General features: G+C 37.3%; 1 protein-coding gene across 6 annotated transcripts in view; it reads left to right on the top strand.

Moving 5' to 3' along the window:
• ARHGEF12 (Rho guanine nucleotide exchange factor 12) overlaps nucleotides 1-23,527 on the top strand; it is a 150,338-nt gene that overhangs the window by 28,532 nt on the left and 98,279 nt on the right. The window contains exon 1 of one of the 6 annotated variants that reach the window (XM_078432853.2): nucleotides 10,044-10,202. The exons of the other annotated variants lie outside the window; for them this stretch is intronic. The gene's annotated coding sequence lies outside the window, so the exon portion shown is untranslated. Of the gene's footprint in view, nucleotides 1-10,043; nucleotides 10,203-23,527 lie in introns of those variants that run through there. 6 annotated transcript variants of the gene reach the window in all.

Genomic DNA, 23,527 nt, shown 5'->3' with positions numbered 1-23,527 from the left:
TAATGTTTATTTTTGAGAGAGAGAGAGCGTGAGCAGGGAAAGGGCAGAGAGAGAGGGAGACACAGAATTCGAAGCAGGCTCCAGGCTCTGAGCTGTCAGCACAGAGCCCGACCCAGGGCTTGAACTCACAAACCGTGAGATCGTGACCTGAGCCGAAGCCGGGTGCTCAGCCGACTGAGCCACTCAGGCGCCCCATAATTCTTTTTTTTTTTTTTTTAACGTTTATTTATTTTTGACAGAGAGAGAGAGAGACAGAGCATGAATGGGGGAGGGTCAGAGAGAGAGGGAAACACACAATCTGAAACAGGCTCCAAGCTCCGAGCTGTCAGCACAGAGCCCAATGCTGGGCTCGAACTCACGGACCGTGAGATCATGACCTGAGCTGAAGTCGGACGCTTAACTGACTGAGCCACCCAGGTACCCCATAAATATGTTTTATTTCTATGTGAGTGCCTATACTCTGTGGTTGTATAGTAATTTATTATATAGCTGTATAATTATTTAGTAGAATAATGATGGATGGTAAGACTTCAGGTGATTTTTCTATGTTTCTTTCCCATATTCTTTTCAGTGTACAATTTTTTTTGATAATGGTGAAAATAAACTAATTTGCGAACAAAATTAAAATATGAAAATGTATTTTTGTGGTTATTTCCCTATATTATGCTTCTTTTAAATATGATCTAGTGGCTGTCATTAACCATCTCCTCCTACATGCCTCCTGTGTCCCTCTCCTATGATCATTTTCAGAGTGTAACCTTTGTTCAGTGTAGGAGAGATGCTTTGACGTCTAGATAGGCTTTTTCTCATAAAAATGATGTGCCTAGTTAGTACTTTTTTAAAAAAAATGTCTCTAACAGTTCTGCAATTTTGACATTGCTGGCATATTTTTTCCTTGGGTAGAGAAGAAACATTCACTCCTTTGGATTTAATCACCTATAAAGAGTAGGGAGGTACTTCTGGAGATAAAGTTGGATTATTGTGTACAGCTAACTATGTATGTGAATGTTGTGCTACTTGATAAAAATAGCTTGGTTGAACCACCGACCATCTCTAGCCGATTTTTCTGCTCAGCTCCGGAGGTTCATAAAGCTAAGTATACGACACATATAACATAGCAGAAATTACCTTCCAGAAAGCAGAATTTACCTCATGAATTTTGGTATAACAGAGAGCCCTCATGTAGTTACAAATTTAGGGAAAAACGTATTTTTAAAAAACATTTCTCTTGGGATAATGAAGATTTTATGTGATGGTTTTAGTGAAGACTATGCTCTTATGAATAACTGATTCCACTGAATCATACAGATAAGCGATTCACATCACTAATATAAGTATTAAATCTACCATACAAAATATTCCAGATATTCCAGACTGAAATTCCAAATGCTTTTGGATATCAACCGTCAGTTGAAAGGCACATTAATAATTTGCTTTTACCCAATCCAATTTTTCCAGGTTTGTAAAAGAAATGAAAGAGATTAGTATTTCACTGGAAGATTAAGAATGAGAAAGAACATAAATGACTTCGCAGGCTGAAGACTGAAGAGAGAAGACTGACTTTAAACTCAAATGAACATGTTCAAAATGGCCCTCTCCGTTTCTCCTCCCCCCATCATTAGCCACTGTGTTTCTCAGATTTTGGGCAAAGTTAATCTTCTCATCATGGAAACTGTGAACATTCATTAACAACTGGGCTTCACTTTGAAATTTATACAGCAAACACCAAAGAATGAATTGTTGTTATAATCCATGGGAGTCTGGAGATTGACGTCAAAACACCAGTACAGCTGTATAAGCAGTAGGAAGAGTATTTTTAACGTCCCTGTTAGATCATCTTTTGACCTTTCTTTTTATGTTCTCTCTTCTTCCACTAAATAGTTAAAAAAAAAAAAAGCTTTATAACATAATTTTCTGCCCAAGCTGTACTGAATTTCTTTAACACCTGTACAGTCCTTTTCTTGATTCCCTTCTCCTTGTGTCTTTCCTTTTCCTGTAGTGTTCTAAGTTCTGATGTAATGGCCTTTTTTATTTGGTAGTGGAGGGAGGGGGAGTTTTTTCTAACACTTTATTTTTGAAACGGGGTTACATTTACATAAAAATTAGAAAGCTAGTTTAGAGAGGAACTTCAGACTTGCACTCAGCTTCCCCTGTTATTATGTATTACATCAGTACGGTACTTCTGTTAAAATTAATGAGCTTTAATACATTATTATTCACTAAGTCCAATGTTTATTCCGATTTCCTTAGCTTTTATCTCTTGTTCTTTTTCTGTGCTAGGATCCTGTACAGGATGCCATATTTCATTTTGTTGTCATGTCTCCTTGGGCTCCTCTTGGATGTGACAGTGACTTAGACTTACTTAGACTTACTTAATGATCTTGAAAGTTTTGAGGAGTACTGGTCAGGTATTTTATAATAGCCTCTACATTGGAATTTGTCTGTTTTCCTCGTGATTAGACTGGAGTTGCGGGTTGTTGGAAGGAAGATCACAGAGGTATAGTGCCATTTTCATCATATCATCATATCAAGGGTAGTACCATCAACACAATTTATGACTATTGATGACCTTGATCAACTGTCTGAAGTAGCGTTCATCAGGTTTCTCTACTGTAAGTGTTGTACTATTCTGGCCAGAATATCCAAGTTAGGTGAATTGCTTTGATAATTGCTTGGGCTTTAGGTATTGAAGTAAGTCATCATATTGATATGGTAGTCATTGAAATGTTCAATATTCTTATAAATAATATGTTTAGAGCTAAGAATTAAATTTTAAAATGCTCAGCCTTTCAAGTATTATTTTTGAAATAAACATTTATTTTTTGGTGGAATTCTAAAGATCTTATGTTTAAAGCAACAACTTGGGTTTTATATTTTAGGTAGGGAGTGAGAGAAGTTAGTTTATCAGCCTTTTAAATTCTGGACTTACTCTCTTCATTTTATCTAGAAAAAAAAAAAACCTTATTTTGAGATACCTATAATAAACTCCACTCATTTTGGCTTGGTCGGTTAAGCGTCCGACTTCGGCTCAGGTCACGATCTCGCGGTCCGTGAGTTCGAGCCCCGCGTCGGGCTCTGTGCTGACAGCTCAGAGCCTGGAGCCTGTTTCAGATTCTGTGTCTCCCTCTCTCTCTGCTCCTCCCCTGTTCATGCTCTGTCTCTCTCTGTCTCAAAAAAATAAATAAACGTTAAAAAAAAAAATTAAAAAAAAATAAACTCCACTCATTTTCATTGTGTATTTTGAAGAACTTTGACAAGTGTATGTAGTTTTTAACTAACAGTACTATAATTAAGATACAGAACATCTCTATCACCCCCAAAAGCTCTCTCCTACATCTTTTCATTTCGTTTCCTACAACCATTGATCTGTTTTCTGTTACAGGAGTTTTGCCTTTTCTAGAATGTCATGTAAGTGCATCATCCAGTGTATGTAATCTTTGTGTCTGTCTTCTTTAATGCTTTTGTGATTCATCCAAGTTGTTGCATGTTACGGTAGCTGCTGCTTCTTGTCAAAATATTCTGTTGTGTGAGTGTATCAGAGTTTCCCTATCTAGTTATTTGTTGATGGATATTAGAATTGTTTCCTGTTTGGGCTGTTTTGAATCAATCTGAACATTTGCATGTGAATTTTTGTGTGGTTTACATGTTCATTTCTCTTTGTTAAAACCTTGAAGTAGGATTGCTAATAAATTATCTGACAAATGTATGCATTCTATATAAGAAACTGCTGAACTGTTTTCCAAAGTGACTGTATCATTTTACATTCCCACCAGCAAGGTAAGAGAGTTTCAGTTGCTCCATATTTTCACGAGAACTTCGTATTGTCAGTCTTTTTAATTTTAGTCATTTTAGTGGGTCTGGATGGCCATCTCAATGTATTTTTTCATTTGGATTTCTCTTATGATTAATGATGAGGATTTTTCATGTGCTTTTTGCTGTTTGTTTTCTTTTGTGAAGTATGTGTTAAAATCTTTAAAAAATTGGCCTTTCTTCTTCTTATTAGATATAAGATATGAGTCCTTTATCAGGTACATGTTTTGAAAATGTTTCTCCCAGTTTGTGCCTTGTCTTTATTTTCTTAAAAGTGGCTTTCAAAAAATAGAAGTTTTTAATTCTGGTTAAGTTCCATCTGTCCACTTCTGTAAAAGAACAACTATAAAGCTTTTGCTTTTTGGGTCCTACCTGAAAAATCTTGACCTAACCCAAGGTTGTAAGAATTTTCTCCTAATTTTTTCTAGAAGTTTAATAGTTTTGCTTTTATGTTTAGTCCAATTGATACATATCAAGTTAACATTTGTATATGGTGTGATGTAAGGATTGAAGTCTGTGTGTGTGTGTGTGTGTGTGTGTGTGTGTGTGTGTGTGTGTGTCTTGGCATATGCTCCAGTGCTGTTTGTAGAAAAGACTTTCTTTTTTTATTCAGTTACCTTGGCATTTGTGTTAAAAACTCAATCAGCCGTCTACACATGATTCTTGTTATGTTCTTTCTGTATTGTGTTCTGATCAATATGCCTGTCCTTGTGTCTTGAGTACCTTAATTTTATCTTTTTTTTTTTTAATTTTTTTACTGCTTATTTTTGAGAGAGAGAGAGAGAGTAGGGGAGGGGAGCAGAGAGAGAGGGAGACACTGAATCTGAAGCAGGCTTCAGGCTCTGAGCTGCCAGCACAGAGCCCAGTGCAGGGCTCGAACTCATGAAGTGTGAGATCATGACCTGAGCCGAAGTCAGACGCTTAACTTGACTGAGCCACCCAGGGACTCCTACCTTAGCTTTATCTTAAGTCTTAGAAATAAGATAGTGTAAGCCTTCCAGTTTTGTTGTTTTCTGAAAAAGTTGTTTTGGCTCTTCTAGATCTTTTGTATTGAATGGATCTGAATTTGAGAATCAGCATGTCAATTTGTATTTTTTTTTTTTAATGCTGTGATTTTTTTGAGGATGATTGTGTTGAATCTAGATCAGGTGAGGGAGAATCAGTAGCTTAACATTATGAGTCTTTTGATTCATGGACATAATCTCTTCCTGTATTGAAGTATTTTATTTCTCTAAAAAAATCTATAGTTTTCAGTGTATATAGGTCTTGCACATAGTTTAACTTTATCTCTATATATTTCATGTGTTTTGAGGTTATTGTAAATGGTAATTAAAAATTAATTTTTAATTTGTTGCTGGTATATAGAGTATAATTGCTTTTCATATGTTGATATTGTGTACTGTTATCTTGCTAAACATTCTATTTTTTGAAAATATAGATTTCTTTTGGATTTTTTTTAATGTTTATTTTTGACTGGGGGCGGGGGGGGGGGAGAGAGAGAGAGAGAGAGAGAGAGAGAGAGAGAGAGAGAGAGAGACACAGAATTTGAAACAGGTTCCAGGCTCTGAGCTGTCAGCACAGAGCCCAATGTGGGGCTCAGACTCCAAACAGCAAGATCATGACCTGAGCTGAAGCCAGATGCTCAACCGACTGAGCCACCCAGGCGCCTCTCTTTTGGATTTTTTGCATAGATGATCATGTCGTCTGTGGTTACAGACAGTTGTATTTTTTTCTTTTCAGTCTGTAAGCCTATTACATATTTTCTTTATTATCTTATCTCTCTGGCTAACATGTTAAGTAGAAGTTGTGAGAGTAGACATGTAGACATCCCTGCCTTGTTCTCATAGAGGGAAGGCATTTAATTGGTTACCATTAAGTGTGATGTTATGTGTTTGTTTTTTATAGATGCTCTTTAGCAGTTTGGGGAAGTACTTTCTATCTTAGTTTGTGAGATGTTTTATCATTGACAGGTATTGAAGTTTGTAAAATGTTATCTCTGCCTTTATTGAGATGATCAGATAGTTTTTCTTTTTTTAGACTGGTGATATGGTGAGTTACATTGAACTTTGAATGTCAAGCCAGTCTTGCATTCCTGGGATAAACCCCATTTGGTCACTATGTATTTTTCTTTCTATATATTAATAGATTTGGTTGGCTAGTATTTTGATGAAGATTTTTACATCTGTGTTCATGAGGGATATTGGTTTTCATTTTCTTGTAATATCATTGCCTTGGTTTGATATTGAGTGTAATGTTGGCCTCAGAGACTAAGTTGGAAAGTGTCATGGGTTTTCAGAAAGAGTGTGTGTAGGATGTTATTACATCTTCCTTTAAATATTTGTGATGGTTCCTCAATGAAGTCATCTGAGCCTGGGGTTTTCTTTGTGGGAATGTTTTTAACCAACAGTTGAAGTCACTACCTAAGAGCACCTACTGTTCTGACTTCTAGCATTATATACTAGTTATTCAATAACTTTTGTTTTGGACTAATTTTAGATTTACAGAAAAGATGGGAGACAGGGTAGAGAGCTCCCATATGTCTTACACCTAGTGTTCCTCATTGTTAACATCTTACATTACTATGGCTTATCTATCAAAACTAAGACATTGATACTGGTATTAACTAAACTACAGACTTTATTCGGATCTCACCAGCTTTTCATTAATGATCTCTTTCTGTTCCAGGATCCTATTCAGGATACCACATTGCAGTTTTCATGTTTCCCAAGTCTCTTCTGGCTTGTGAAAGTCTCTTAAGCTTACCTTGTTTTGTATGACCTTAATAGACTTGAGGAGTAGTGGACCAGGTATTTTTTAGAATTTCCCATGGTCTGGGTTTGCTGCTGTCTTTGATTATTAGGGTTATGCATTTTTGGAAAAGATACCGCAGGGGTGAAGTGCTCTTTCATTTGGTATCAGGAGTATATGATGTCTGTATGGCATCCATATGATGTCATTGGTGGTATTAACTTTGACCTCTTGGGTAAGGTAGTGTTTGCCAGGTTTCTCCACTCTGAAGTTACTCTTTTTCTGTTTCCATACTCTGTTCTTTAGAAGCAAGTCGTTTATGTCCAATCTGCACTTAGGGGAGGAGGAAGTATCTACATATATGATTTAGTATTCTTCTGTAAGAAAGATTTTTGTGTCTTCTTTCTTTCTTTCTTTCTTTCTTTCTTTCTTTCTTTCTTTCTATTTATTGAGTTACTTTTATCAGTATGACTAGTGTATATTTATTTTATACTTTGAGTTCTAATCCAATACTATGTTTTTATTTTGTTGCTCATATTGTTCCACCTTTGACCACTGGAAAGACTTTCAGGTTGGCACTTGCGTGTATCTCTTTTGTTTTTTGAGTACTTCCTTATTTTCTGGTACTCTGAGATGCTCATCTTATATTTTCTTTGCCCTAGTTGCAGCCATTTTCCCAAGGAGCTGTGATTCCTTTTATTGGAGAATGGCATTTAGAGACCAAAATGTAGTTGTTGGGTATGCTCATGACCATTGGGATGCCATTGCTTTTAAGCCCTCTCAAGGGACAGAGCTAGCTAGGTAATATATGTATATATAGGTAATGTGTGTGTATGTTATGTGTGTGTATATGTGTGTGTGTGTGTGTGTGTATACATATACACACACACACACACACACACACACACACACCTACCTGTAATTGTTTTTGTACCTATTTGTATATATATTAAACTTGAGTTCTTACTGGTATATCTGATTTTAATTCAGTACAGAGTTCACTCTGGTCGTCTTTTCTTGTTTAGATGTGATTTCCCTATTTGACAGTGAGAAACCTGATTCCAGCCATATATTATCCATTTACTTATTTGTTCGACTTCAGTATACACGCAAAACTGTTTCAGAAGTGTTAACCTGTATACCCATGGAGAAACAAACCTTCCAATTAGAGTCCAGTGTTTATTTTTGTCATTAGCCTTACAATTTCCAAAGTTAGTTAGGAATTAACTAGTTAGGTCAGCTCCTTTTCCCTCCACCCCTTTAGTGCAGTTATGTCATAATTTGTAATGCAGTTAGATTCATTTATCACGGTCTGCATTTCATCTTGGAGTCTTCCAACATTTTGGCTGATGGATTTTTGCTATTGTTTGGTCTGTATTCATAGAAGTTCACTCTTCAGAACATGCAGTTCTGTGTTTTCTGACTAAAGAGTAGAGTCCTGTATCTATGACCCTAGTATCATATGGAAAAGATCCTGCATCCCCAAATGTTTCAGTCTGCATCTTCTTTGTAGCCAACCACTCTCCCCTCCCCTAATTCCTAGTAACTGCTAATCGCTAATCTGTTTTTTTGGGTTTTGTGTCTTTTTTGTTTTTTGGGTTTTTTTTGTCTAATTTGCTTTTACTTTTGCATTTTTCAGAGTGTCCTATGAATGTAATGATATCAAAATCTTGGGGTTTTGCATCTGACTTCTTTAACATAGTGAAATGCATTTAAGATTTATCCGTATTGTTGTATGAAATGGTATTTCATCTTTTAAAAATTGTTGAATAATATTCCGTGTATGAATGAATTGTAGTGTGTTTATCCATTCCCCCATTGAAGGACATTTTGGTTACTTCTGATATTTAGCACTGATGAGTAAAGCTGCTGTAAACATCCACAGACAGATTTTTGTGTGCACATACATCTTCACATCATTTGGGTAAAATCCCTCCAAATTGTGATTTCTGGGTCATATGGTCATATGGTAAATTGCATCACTGCTGCTGTACTAAGTGCTTATAAGTCATAAATGCAATAAATTTATTCTTTAATATTGTCCAAGGAGAACATTAAAATCATTAGTGTCTAGTTTAGCAAATCTGAAAATCTACTCCTCTATCTGTCCTTTGGTTCTTCCTTTATTTATTTTTTACAAACTGAATTTACCAAGGTGTGGTTCCATGGAAGCTGATTCCTCATACATCACTGACTGATTCTGAGGTTCTGTGAATTTGCTTATAAATTCACAGAACCCTAGGCTATAATTTAAGTGAGTGCAATGATTACTGGGTTTTAACTTAAAATTAGATACATTCAGATGTTTTCGGGAATATGTTTTATCAAACAAAGAATATGTTTTTTTGTTCATTACTAATGTACTGACCCCAGAAATTATGTGTGTACAAATTGTCAAATTGGGTTGATGCTTCAGAAAAGGAAAATAGAGGCTAACGAGTCCTCTTGGAGTGGCAGTGCATTTGTTAGGGAGCGGTATTTGAGGCAAATTACTGTTTTAGCAAAATTACATGGCTTCCAGGGATTAAATTGAATGACTGTGTGTCCCTCCCTCATTGTACTGTAAGTGGCAGGGATGCAAGTTAACAGAGTGCCAGACATCATAATGCCTGGGGCATAGTTAGAGACCAGGGAAGATTTACAATAATCAAACACAGACAAAGTAGCATGAAGAAATTTCAATCCTCTCAGCCTTGCTTACAAACTTAATTAGGCTTATTGGGGCAGAAACTATTTTTCCTCCTCCCATATTTTATCTGTTTCTCCTCCATCGCCATCTCCTGTCCCAGATTATCATCGAAGAGATCACACTACCAGCAAAGAGACCTTTTTTATAAATCTTAATTTATTTGGTTGATTTGCCTGTAGGGAAAGGAGCAATAAGCAAGAACAAAATTTTAAGGTATTTGAAAAACTGCATTTTTCATAGAGAACACACTGTTTTTCCAAAAATCATACTTTAGGGGCACCTGGGTGGCTCTGTCGGTTAAGCCTCGGACTTCGGCCAAGGTCACAATCTCACGATTCATGGGTTCGAGCCCCTGCGTCGGGCTCTGTGCTGACAGCGGAGGCTACTTTGGATTCTATGTCTCCCTCTCTCTCTGCCCTTCCCCCACTCATGCTCTGTCTCTCTCTCTCAAAAATAAATAAATGTTAAAAAAATTTAAAAAAATAAAAATCATACTTTATTCAGGAAATTCTGAAGAAAATTAATTTTTTGTAGCTCTACAATTAGATCTTTCACAAGTATTTTCAATATTGTGGGAGTTGCTTGGCCTGCTCCCTTAAAAAAATTGTCAGTTAAATCTTTGTTTTCTTGCAGTATTTTTATGGTGTAACCGTTGAGAGTAGTGTTCATGGATGCTGTTCTTTGCCTTTCCATTAGCAGCGTAGTGGTGGGCTTCGGTTGATGATAGTAGATGATTGGGGGGTGGGAGAAGAGGTGGGGTTTCTTCCTCTCATCCCTCTTGTGGGCAGTAAAATCATCTGGCAAATGCCTTTCCAAGGATGTCGAGTGTATATATAAAGGAAAAGCCTAAGATTGCTAAGGGAGTGGTGTTTTGGTGAGGATTTCATTCTCTTTTACTCCATGGAAACGAGCCTTTTGAGGTTTTACTTGTCTGCTGATTTGTCCGGTGATCCAGGTAATCTATAGCAGTCTTTGTTTTCTCGGTGGTGTATGAAATGTAGCAAAATGGTAGAAAAATAGCTTCAGTGAAAGGGATGTACCTATCACGGAGGAGCAAGATAGAAAAGGAAAAGGATGTTTTTACATTATTCATTATTCTTAAAATAGCTTTTAAGGTTTGTTTCATGTTTTAAAAAACCTAATTTGACCTAAAGGAAGAAAATTTCTAGTTTTGAAAATCTGTGTTTTAATTGCTTAGCTTGAGAACAAAGGTTTAACATCCAGCACTGCAGGGATATTTTCACTCAAAAGGATGGGAAGCAGCATCCTTTTTTTTACCTTTTTTAGACCTGAAATGATATAACTTCTCTTAATTCTGAGCTAGGGACTTTGATTTATTATTCTGTAAATTGTGATTTAATTATCTGAAGCTTCAGGATGGTGGTTTCCCTTTGATACCCAAGGGACCTCAGATGGGGTATGAGAGAACAGGGATTAATCCTATGGTGGGGGGAAGGGAATGTTTTTATAGAGTAATTTTCATGATTATTTTTTAATTTGAAACTAAAATGCAGCAGCACACAGTCATTTGGAAAAGGTGATCTCCATGGTGCCAGACACTCTTATGAACTTGAATTATTTTATCCTTTGTTCAATTTGTGGTGTTTTTTGCCTTTGTCAGCTAAAATGTTGGTTATAAATATGAAGACGCTGCCGGATTACTATGTGATGGCATTGGAATTGCATTTTGCTTTTTTTTTTTTTTTTCTGCATTCATATCTGTATTCGTACCAGAGCAGAAGCATGAATGTGAAAAGAAATAGTATAAAATGCTGCAGGCTTTTTTGTTTCCTCCTGAATGTGTTTTTCATAGTGGAAGTTATTTTCTTGTGGACAGAAAGACCCAGGACCATGATTTATGACACTAAAAACTGTTTAGCGCTACAGACAGCTCTGTTTAGAAAAGATTGCCTGAAACCATTTTTAAGTATACTTTGAAGCTTTCAGTTAATTTGATCATCCCCATCTTGGTGATTTGAGTTATCATACTGTTTGCCACATTTTGAAAGCTGGTTGACCCTTAGAATATTAACAAATTAACAATTACTTATTGAGTATTTACATTATGTTCTGTACTTTAGGTATATATGAGGTTTATAGTCTAGTAGAGGATATAAAAAAACTCATGCAAATGATGTGCTATTTTTGGTGCCAAGATATGAATACTGGTTATATACTCATGTACTAATATGTAGGTATTTTTCATAAACTGTTACATTTAATTCTCATAACAACCCAGTCACAGAATTACATCTGGCCCTCTTTTGTAGTGGAGGAAATTTATATTTTGAGAGGTTAAGGAATATAAACAAAACCATGAAGCCTAGGCCTGTCAAATCCCAATCTCTTTCCACTGAGCAGATTAAAACATTTTATCACAATTATTGTACATGACAAAGAGTGTTGCCAATAGAGTGAACAGGAGATAGGGATCCTAATCTCTGCCAAGTACTGGGCGATTGTGTAAATAATTTAACATCATCTGTAAAATGTGAGATTAAACTAAGTCACCCTAAAGTAGAGCTCTAACATAATGTGATTCTATTTAGTATAAGCGATTTTCATGTGTGGCTTATGGAAACAAGTCTCATTAATGTGTGTTGTTAAAATATGTACCGTCTTCTAACTTATTACAGTATACATTTATTGAGATCATTATTATCTGTTTTCTCCCTCTTGCCTTTACCCCAGATATATTGCAAGGATCTAGGCTAGGGCTTGACTATAGAGTATGCAGTTATAAATTCATTTATTGAATAAATGAATGAATGAATAATAAACTTGTATAGTACATTGGTAAAATAGATAAGTAACTTTGTGCTTTTTAATACCAACACATTCTGTTGGGGCTAAAACTATTCATTTTGTTATTGCAATGATCTTTTGAAGAACTAAATAGTGTGAGAATCTTGAAAAGAAGAGAACCTACAATCAAGTTTAGGCAAGTAAAGTTTGCTAAAATTTCTCCATATAAAATTATTGACAGTATAGAACTTGATGACCATAGGCTTGCCCAGTATTATATTTAAAAATACTGTACTAAAGCATTATTGGATGCTGCCACATAAGCAAACAAACAAAACTCCATAGCTTTTTGGTTTATCCTTTAAGTTATATATAGTTATATATACTCTCAAATGCTATTAGTTTACAATGAGTAGAAAATATTCAAACCATTGAGTCTTTTTACTTAAAATATTTCTTAAGTAGCTTAAGGTATGACATAATGTTTACTGGCAGTTTTGGTTCATTTGAACATTAGGCTTTTTGAGATTTGAACAGCTTTATTGAGGTATAATTGTATAATAAACTATATATGTTTAAAGTATACAGTATGATAGGTTTTGATTTTTGTGTACAGCAGGAAAACTCTCCGGTACAATTAAGATAATAAACATATTCATCACCGCAAAAGTTCCTTGTACCTTTTGCCATTCTTCCCTTTGAATCCTTTCCACCCATCCCCAGCTACCACTGTTACTATCATTATGGATTAGTTTGCATTTTCTTGAGTTTTATATCACTGGAATCTTACAGTATGTGTTCTTTTTTGTTTGACTTCTTTAATTCTGCATAATTATTTTAAGATTTGTCCATGTGTGTATCACTAGTTAGTACTTTTTTTTTTTTTTTTAAACGCTTTTATTTATTTTTGAGACAGAGAGAGACAGAGCATGAACAGGGGAGGGTCAGAGAGAGAGATGGAGGCATAGCATCGGAAACAGGCTCCAGGCTCTGAGCTGTCAGCACAGAACCCAACGCGGGGCTTGAACTCACGAACTGCGAGATCATGACCTGAGCCGAAGTCAGACGCTTAACCAACTGAGCCACCCAGGCGCCCCTAGTTAGTACTTTTTTATTGCTGAGCAGTAAATACTGTAGTGTATAGATAGACCATAGTTTGTCCATTTATCCATTGATGGCCATTTGGTTGTTTCACGTTTTGGACTATTAAGAATAAACTTCCTGGGGCACGTGGTTGGCTCAGTTAAGCATCTGACTTTGGCTCAGGTCATGATCTTGAGGTTCACAAGTTCGAGCCCCACATCAGGCTCTGTGCTGACAGCTCAGAGCCTGGAGCCTGCTTCAGATTCTTGTGTCTCCCTCTTTTTGTCACTCCCCTGCTCACGCTCTGTTCTCTCTCTCTCTCTCTCTCTCAGAGTGTATTTAACTTTTTAAGAAACTGCCAAATTGTTTTTTGAAGTGGCTGTGTTATGTTTTTACCAGCAATGTTCCAGTTGCTACACAGCCTCACCAATATTTGATATTGTTAGTCTTTTTCGTTGTTTGTTTGTTTGTTTGTTTGTTTGTTTGTTTTGAGAGGGAGGGGGAGAGAGTGTATGAGAAAATGGGGCAGGGGCAGAGAGAGGGAGAAAAAAACCCAGACAGGCTCCCTACTGTTAGAGCAGAGCTCGCCATGGGGCTGAAACTCAATGAACCATATCATGACCTTAGTCGAAGTTGCATGCTTAACCGACTCTGCCACCCAGGCACCCATGGTATCGTCAGTCTTTTTAATTTCAGCCATGTTAGTGGGTGTATAATGGTATCATGTTGTAGGTTTTATGTGCATTTCATGTAATAACCAGTGATGTTGAGCACCTTTCTATGTGTTTATCATTCATACGTTTTTCTTTCATGTTGCCTGTGCAAGTCTTATTTTTTAAATTTTTAAAAATTAATTTATTTAAATTCAAGTTAGTTAACATACAGTGTAGTATTAGTTTCAGGAGTAGAACCCGGTGATTCATCACTTACATGTAACACCCAGTGCTTATCCCAACAAGTGTCCTCCTTAATGCCTATCACCCATTTGGCCCATCCCCCTACCCATCTCTCCTCCAGCAACCCTCAGTTTGTTCTCTGTATTTAAGAGTCTCTTACGGTTTGCCTCCCTCTCCGTTTTTATCTAATTTTTCCTTTCCTTCCGCTCTGTTCATCTGTTTTGTTTCTTAAATTCCACATGTGCATGAAATCATACGGTATTTGTCTTTCTCTGCCTTATTTCACTTAGCATAATACACTCTAGTTCCATCCAAGTTGCAAATGGAAGTCTTATTTTTAATTATGCTGTCTTTTTCTTAGATACTTGATTTGGAAATACTTTGTTCCAGTCTTTGACTTGTCTTTAAATTCTTTTAGTATTCTCTCCTTATTTAAAAAACAACTTTATTGATATGTTGTTCATATTTCAAAGATCAGAAGTTTTTAACTTTGAATTCCAGTCTGTCAGTTTTGCCTTTTATGGCTTGTGCTTTTGGTATGTCTAAGAAATATTTTCCTAATCAATATTTTCTCCTATATTTGCTTTTAGAAGTTTTATAGTTTTAGCTTTACTTTTAAGTCTGGGATACATTTTGAGGTAATTTTTTAATATGTTATGAGGTATAGGGGCGCCTGGGTGGCGCAGTCGGTTAAGTGTCCGACTTCAGGCAGGTCACGATCTCGCGGTCCGTGAGTTCGAGCCCCGCGTCAGGCTCTGGGCTGATGGCTCGGAGCCTGGAACCTGTTTCCGATTCTGTGTCTCCCTCTCTCTCTCTGCCCCTCCCCCGTTCATGCTCTGTCTCTCTCTGTCCCAAAAATAAAAAACGTTGAAAAAAAAAAATAAAAAAAAAATGTTATGAGGTATAAATTGAAGTGTATTTTTTTGCATATGGATATCCAAATAGTCCAACACCATTTGTTAAAAAGACTGGATTACTTTTGCACCTTTGTCAAAAATCAGTTGTCCATATACATGGGGTTCTGTATTCTGTTCTGTTGATCTCTTTGTTTCTCTTGACCCCGATACCACACTGTCTTGACTACTGTTGGTTTGTAGTAAGTCTTGAAATCAAGTAGAGTTGATCCTCCAGCTATGATCTTTTTCAAAGTTGTTGGCTCTTCCAGGCCCTTTGCATTTCCATATGAATTTTAGAGTCAGTTTATTCATTTCTGGAAAAAAGCCCGTTGGGATTTTGATTGGACTTGCCTTGAATCTGTAGATCAGTTCGTGGATAAATGACATCTTAACGGTATTGAGCTTTCCAATCCATGAACATGGCATATAGCTCCATTTAATTAGATGTCAATTTTTCTTAGCCATGTAAGTTTTCAGTTTACAAGTCTTCTATATCTTCTGTCAGATTTACCCCAAGTGTTTAGTGTTTAACATTTTAACGTTGCCATGAGTGATACTGTCTTTTCAATTCCTTTTTTTTTTTAATGTTTATTTTTGAGAGAGAGAGAGAGAGACAGACAGAGTGGGGGAGGGGCACAGATATAGGGAGATACAGAATCTGAAGCAGCCTCCAGGCTCTGAGTTGTCAGCCCAGAGCCCGACGGCAGGGCTCGAACTCACAAACCGTGAGATCATGACCTGAGCTGAAGTTGGACGTTTAACCGACTGGGCCATCCAGGCACCCCTCGATTTCAGTTTCTAATTGTCCGTTGTTAGTACAATATATAGAAATACAATTGATTATTGATTTTGAATCCTGCCACCTTGCTAAACTTATTAATCAGTTCTAGTAGCTTTTTTGGTTTCATATAGATCATCATGTACTCTATGTAAATACAGTTTTACTTTTTCCTTTCCAATCTGGATGCCTTGTATTTATTTTTCTTGCCTTACTGCACTAGCTGTAAGAATAGTACAGTGTAGAGTAAAAGTGATGAGAGGGGATGTCCCTATCCTGTCTCTGACCCTAGAGGAAGAGCCTTCTGTTCTTCACCATTAACTACAATGTTAGCTGTAGATTTTTGTAGATGTCATTTATCAGATTAGGCTCTTTTTGTGAGTGTTTGTTGCTATAAGAACTAGAAATATAATCGATAATACTGTTGTTCAAATTAAGTAAAAAAATTTAAATAGAAAAGAGCATACTTATGTTTTTAAAGAATAGAGACCTTCGACTGAGCCTGGGGGGCTCAGTTGATTAAGCGTCTGACTTTGGCTCACGTCATGATCTGGCAATCGGTGGGTTCGAGCCCCATGTTGGGCTCTGTGCTGACAGGTTGGAGCCCGGAGCCTGCTTCAGATTCTGTGTCTCCCTCTCTCTCTGCACCTCCCCTGCTCATGCTCTGTGTGTCTCTCGCAAAAATAAATAGTAAACATTAAAAAAATAAAAATAAAGAACAAAGACTTTCAGAGTATTTTTCAGTATAATAATTACTCTTTTTAACAGAAAATTCTACCATTGCCAAAATTCTGGCATTGCAAGAAGTTACAGCTAAACAAGTTTTTAGTATTTTCCCTGTATTTAGTAGTTGTGACATAAATTTGAATTCAAATATATCATAAGAATATGAGGAGGAAGTAGAAACTATAGATATATAAGAAGAACTTTAATATACAGTTGACCTTTGGGGCACCTGGGTGGCTCAGCCGGTTGAGCGTCCGACTTCGGCTCAGGTCATGCTCTCACGGTCTGTGAGTTCGAGCCCCGAGTCAGGCTCTGTGCCGACAGCTTGGAGCCTGGAGCCTGCTTTGGATTCTGTCTCCCTCTCTCTCTCTGCCCCTCCCCCGCTCATGCTCTGTCTCTCTCTCTCTGTCAAAAATAAATAAACATTAAAAAAAATTTTTAAAAATATGCAATTGACCTTTGAACAACATGAAGGTTTTTAGGGGCGCTGACACCCCTGAGCTGCCAAAAATCCATGTTTAATATTTACTCCCCCCAAACTAAACTAATAATGGCCTCTTGTTGACCGAAGCCTTACGGGTAACAGTCAGCACATATTTTGTATGTCCTATGTATTATATGCTGTGTTCTTACAATAAAGTAAGCGAGAGAAAATAAAATATTGCTAAGAGCATTGTAAGGAAAAGACATTTACAGTGCTGTACTATATTTATAAAAAAAAAATCCACATGTAAGTAGACCTGCACAGTTCAAACTCGTGTTGTTCGAGGATCAGCTGTAATAAACTTTTTTTCATTCATTTATAGACTTTTTTTATAAAAAAATTGAAATACTCATTTTTATGAATAAAGAGTAAAACCACGTTACTGTTACTGTAGAAGTATCTTTCAGATTTAGTGTAACCCTTAACATTTTACAGATGATGTTAAGTAGATCTCTGGGGGAATTACCCCTACTCTCATGAACTCTGTTGTCATCCAGACCAGTGTCTCTGAACTCAAGGCCTTGGTGGACATGTCTACCATGGCTTCCAGCAGGTACCTTGGCAAACATCAGACTGCTTTTTACCCAAGCTTGCTCTGCATTTCTTTCCATGGTGAGTGGCACAATTAAATGTTTTGTCATCTAAGCCAAAATCCTGGGAGTTTCTTTCCTTCTCCTTTCTAGATCTGCTTGGAGGTTCAATGTTTATTACTGTAATATTATGTTTACTATTTATTCCCTTTTCTGTATTGCCTTTGGTATTGTTTAGATCCTCATCACTTAAAATATCTGTGCTGTTACTATTTTCTAACTGGTTTTGCAGCCTCCAGTTTCATACTTTCCCTGCCCATTCTTCATTCTGTTTCCAAGGGGATATTTCTAACATACATATTGGGTCATATTACTGCCTGGCTTAAAACCTGTCAGTGTTCCTGCATGGTCTCTAGCAGTGGTTCTTTGGAGAAGACCCGTGTTTTAATGGACCTCTTTTGAGATTCTCTCTAGAGATTCTCTCACCCCAAAATGTTCCATACCTGTAGAAGCTGAAGTCTGGGTTAAGGATCTTTCTAGTCTCTCTCTCTCTCTCTCTCTCTCTCTATATATATATATATAGAGAGAGAGAGAGAGAGAGAGAGACTCCTCCGCAGACATTATTACTCTCCCCCAACCCAACCCTCATGCTCTAGCCATACTGAGCTACTTGCATTTTCTCCAGACACATCAGTATATGCTTCTTCCTTTGCTTAGAATTTCTCCATTTGTCTCTTTTCCTCGGTTGAAGTATTAATTCATTCAAGAAATATTTATTGAACACCTTGAGGAATGTGCCAGGTGCTGAATTTACCATGTCTAAATTAGAGCTGATGATATAGACCAACATTAAACACAATATAATTATAGAATGTAAAAACAAACAAAAAAAGAGAGAACAGGGTAATTGTGGGAGGCAATAGCAGGAGGAACCCAATTTAAATTGGGTAACAGAAGTTAGGAAAGGCCTTTCTGAGGTAACAACCTTGAAGCAAAGACCTAAAGTTTATTCAGGAATTAGGTTGGTGGGGAGAGTTTCCCAGATAGAGCAGCATGCAAGATAGCCCTTTCTGGGGGAAGCATGCCAAGCACTAAGGGAAGGCCACTGGCTGGGGCATAGTGAGCCAGGAGAGTGGGAGGAGCTGAAATTAGAAAGGTGACAAGAGCTTGGGGCACCTGAGTGGCTCAGTCGCTTAAGCATCCAACTTCAGCTCAGGTCATGATCTCGTGGTTCGTGAGTTCGAGCCCTGCATCAGGCTCTGTGCTGACAGCCAGCTCAGAGCTTGGAGCCTGCTTCAGATTCTGTGTCTCCCTCTCTGCCCCTTCCCCACTCACCCTCTGTCTCTCTCTGGCCCTCAGAAATGAATAAACATTAAAAAAAAGTAAGAAGAGCTGTATTTTATATTTGGGTCTTGCATGTCATGTTTGGTGTTTGAATTTTTTTTCTTAAGTGCACTGGGAAGTTACTGAAAGAATTTAAGTGGGGGAGGAACTCACTAAGATTGGTGTTTTGAAATTTTATGGCTCCTGAATAGGAAAATGAATTGGAGGATGGTGCAAGAGTAGAAGTGGCAAGACCTTTCAAGTGACTTTTTTTTTTTAAATGTTCATTCATCTATTTTGAGAGAGAGCGGGGGAGGTGCAGAGAGAGGGAATCCCAAGCAGGCTCCGCACTGCAGCACAGAGCCCGATGCAGGACTCGAACCCACGAACTGTAAGATCATGACCTGAGTCAAAATCAAGAGTTGGACACTTAACTGACCGAGCCACCCAGGTGCCCCTAAATTATTACAATAGTATAAACTTGTGACAAGGTGGCTAGCTCTGAGCTACCAGTGGCAAAGGTCAGAAATAAACAAATCTGAGATATGTGTTGAAGGTACAATCAGTAGAATGCAATGATGGATGTTAACCCACGAAAATGGAGACTTTTTTAGTTTGTGTCTTCAACCTTTAGAACAATGCTTGGTATACAGTAAATGCTCAATAAGTAATGTTGGATGGATGGAGAGTTGAATGTATTGGGTGTGAGCAGGGACAGGAATGTGTCATTGATGACTTCTAGATTTCTAACTAGATCAGGTAGGTGGACAGAGATCTATTTATTTTAGATGGAGAAGAAGTTTTGAGAGGCTGAGTAAGGATTTAGTTTTGAATTTATTGAATTTGGGATGTCAGTGGTATATCTAAATGAATATGCCCAAATAGCAGTTGTTTAAAGCCCAGAAGATAGAAGAAGTCCATTTCCTGAGTCTAATACTCATTATTTCATCAGACAAATATTTGTTGAGCTCTGTATCTAGCACTGCCCAGGAATGTAGCAGTGAACCAGAGATCCTGCCATCATGGAGCTTATATTCCTGCAAGAGAGGGAGGGGGCATGAGTGGGTGGTTAATGTATCAGATGATCATTTTAAAAAGCATTTATTTATTGATACTGTGTGCAGAAGTGTAAGTGTAAGATATAGTGGAGATACAAAATTAAGACAAATTCTCCATTGAGGAGATACTAATGTTTTATTGAATGGCAGTAGGAATGGCTTTTGTTACAGGTATTTATTAGTTTCTGTATGTTAATTGGTCCAGTGCTCACCCTCAATCCTTTTACTATGGCTCCTGAGTTCTTTATTTTGAAGATATTTTTATTGGATGGATTTTGTCTCAAGTAGGTTTTTTTTCCCCCTCTCCAAGAAGGGCTCATAGGTGCTTTATATCCTTAATTTCTCTAAAGATTCCTTATATTTTAATTTCCAGTATACATAGAAACTTTTTAAAGAAATTTTAGACATTGTGTCATTATCTCTTACACTGGAGTCCTATATTATGGCATATGGAATCTTACTGTGGAGAAATCTTAAGCTAACTTAATCTTTCCTACTTGCATAAGACTTAGATTTTTTTTGTCTAGGTACTCCTATAACTTTAAAAAAATAATTTTTAAAAAAATTCCAGGGGCGCCTGGGTGGCTCAGTCGGCTGAGCGTCCGACGTCAGCTCAGGTCACGATCTCGCGGTTCGTGGGTTCGAGCCCCGCGTCGGGCTCTGGGCTGACAGCTCGGAGCCTGGAGCCTGTTTTGGATTCTGTGTCTCCCTCTCTCTCTGACCCTCCCCCGTTCATGCTCTGTCTCTCTCTGTCTCAAAAATAAATAAACGTTAAAAAAAAATTTTTTTTTAATTCCGGTTAGTTAATATGCAGTGTTCTATTAGTTCCGGGTGTACAATATAGTAATTGTATAGTAATACAGTTCTGTACATCACCCTGTGCCCATCATGACAAGTGCACTCCTTAATCCCCATCACCTATTTCACCCATCCCCCTACCCTCTTCCCTCTGGTAACCATCAGTTTGTACCACTGTAATTAAGAGTCTTTCTTGGGTTCTCTCTCTCTCTCTCTCTCTCTTTCCCCTTTGCTTGTTTGTTTTCTTAAATTCCACATATGAGTAAAATCATGTGGTATTTGTCTTTCTCTGACTGACTTAGTTTGATACTGATACTGACAGCTGATACTCTTTAGGTCCATCCATGTCACTGCAAATGGCAAGACTTCATTCTTTTTATGACTGAATAATATTCCGCTGTATATATATACCACGTCTTCTTTATCCTTTCATCAGTTGATGGACACTTGGGCTACTTCCGTATCTTGGCTGTTGTAGATAATGCATGTACTCCTTTGAATTAGTGTTCTCGTATTCTTTGGGTAAATAGTAGTGCAGTTGCTGGATCATAGGGTAGTTCTGTTTTTCACTTTTTGAGGACCCTCCATACTGTTTTCCATAGTGGTGGCACAAGTTTGCAACCCACCAATGATGCAAGAGAGTTCCCTTTTCTCCACATCCTTGCCAACACCTGTTGTTTCTCGTGTTGTTGATTTTAGCCATCCTGACAGGTGTGAGGTGATACCTCATTGTAGTTTTGATTTGCATTTCCCTGATGATGAGTGATATGGAGCATCTTTTCATGTATCTGTTGGCCATCTGGATGTCTTCTTTGGAGAAATGTCTGTTCATGCCTTCTGCCCACTTTGTAATTGGGCTGTTTGTTTTTTGGGTTTTATAAGTTCTTTATATATTTTGGATGCTAACCCTTTTTCAGATAAGTCATTGCAAACATCTCCTCCTGTTCCATAGGTTGTGTTTTAGTTTTGTTCGTTGTTTCCTTTGCTGTGCAGAAGCTTTTTTATTGTCATACTGTCCCAATAGTTTATTTTTGCTTTTGTTTCCCTTGCCTCAGGAGACCTATCTAGAACATTTTACTATGGGCAATGTCAGAGAAATTACTGCCTGTGTTCTCTTCTAGGATTTTTATGATTTCAGGTCTCATATTTAGGTCTTAACTTCATTCTGAATTTATTTTTGTGTATGGTATACGAAAGTGGTCCAGTTTTTCTTTTGCATACTGCTGTCCGGTTTCCCCCACACCATGTATTGAAGTGTCCTTTTCCCATTGGGTGTTCTCTTCTGCTTTGTCAAAGATTAATTGACCATTTAGTTGTGTGTTTATTTCTGGGTTTTCTGTTCTGTTCCATTGATCTATGTGTCTGTTTTTGTGCCAGTACCATACTGTTTTGATGACTGCAGCTTTGTAATATAACTTGAAGTCTGGAATTATGCCTCCAGCTTTGCTTTCCTTTTTCAGGATTGCTTTGGCTGTTTGGGGTCTTCCGTGGTTCCACACAAATTTTAGGATTCTTTGTTCTAGTTCTGTGAAAAATGCTGTTGTCATATAACTCTTTATTTAAAAATCTTATATTTTCATAACTTTAGCAGTGTGTGTGTTAGTGTTGATTATTTTGTGTCTGTTTTTAGAGTATGGTGTATTGTTCAGATTTCAATTATTTTGTATTTGGGGGGATTTTTTTCTAGTATATTTTTGAATATTCTTTTTACCTGTAAAAAGATTACATAGTGATTAAGAACAAGAATTGTAAGGTCTGGGTTCATGTCTCAGCTTCTCTGCTTACTATTTGACTTTGGGCAAATTCCTTAATCTTTCTGTGCCTTAGTTTCTTCATCTGTCAAACAGGGATAATAATAGTATTTACTGAGGATTAGTTAATATATGTAATACAGTTACAACCGTTACTGGTACATGCTATATGCACAATAAATGTTAGCTGTTATTGTTAACTATTCCTTTTTTCTGTTACTTACTGTTCTTTTCTGTCTGTGTTCAAAAGACCTATGTGGCTCACAGCAAAGTTCTTGGTTACAGGATTTTCTATGTTGTGTTCTGATGGCAGGTGCTCTGTCTTTCCCTCATTATCTCCACTTTACCTCCAGCAGTATCATAAACCTAGGAATGTGTCAGCATGTTTTTGTTTTTTAATTTTACTTCCTCCTGTTGTTCTGAGTCTCTACGGAGTCCCCTTCTCCTTTGTTTTTTCCCCAAACTGGATATTGACTTCCTAAAAGAAGGACAGTTAGATCTTCATTTCAGATCTGTGATCTTTATGTTTAGGGAAAGCAGTTTCCCGTTCAGGTGTACCAAGACTGTTTTGGTAGAGATCCAGAATTTAATAGATTTGGCAAGTATGTTTTGTAGTTAGCGGTTTAAGGTTATAATCATGTCCTTCTTTCATAGAAGATGGATTTTTTTCCCCTTCTCTCTTTGCTTTTAGTGTCGAGGAAGGCTGGTGGAGTAAAATTGTTTTTATTATCTTTCATCTTTACTTGGAATTTCATGCATATTTATTGAAGGAACCGGTGGTTTGTGAGACGGTCGCCATGAAGAAACACATTCAGGTGGAAGCAGGTTTCCTTTATGATGCGTAGCTGGCAAGTTGCCTACATGGCAAGTAGATGTTAACTGAATTCTCCACTGAGCTTTGGGATTTGGACACGCAGATTCCGTAGGATTGGGAGTTCTCTTGTAACCAGTTTATATTGGCTTATCTTTGCCTGAAACTATATAACGAGTGTGAACACCTTTCTAGCTAAATATTTTGTAGTTATATCACATCTAATTTTCTGATTCTCACTGAAATGAGAAAACGTGAAAACTTTTGGTCAACTATAAAAAACTATACAAAGGGAAGATAGTGTTTTGTGGGAAGGCAGTGGTCTAGAGGTTGAGAGCAGGGACTCTAGACCATGAGGGTTTGAATCAAGGGTGCTCCATCTACTGATTATGTCACTGGTA

This window comes from Panthera onca, chromosome D1 (genome assembly GCF_046562875.1).
Source record: "Panthera onca isolate mPanOnc1 chromosome D1, mPanOnc1 haplotype 2, whole genome shotgun sequence".
Lineage (NCBI taxonomy): Eukaryota > Metazoa > Chordata > Mammalia > Carnivora > Felidae > Panthera > Panthera onca.
The sequence above is the reverse complement of the archived record's forward strand: the minus strand, read 5'-3'. Positions and strand labels throughout refer to the sequence as shown.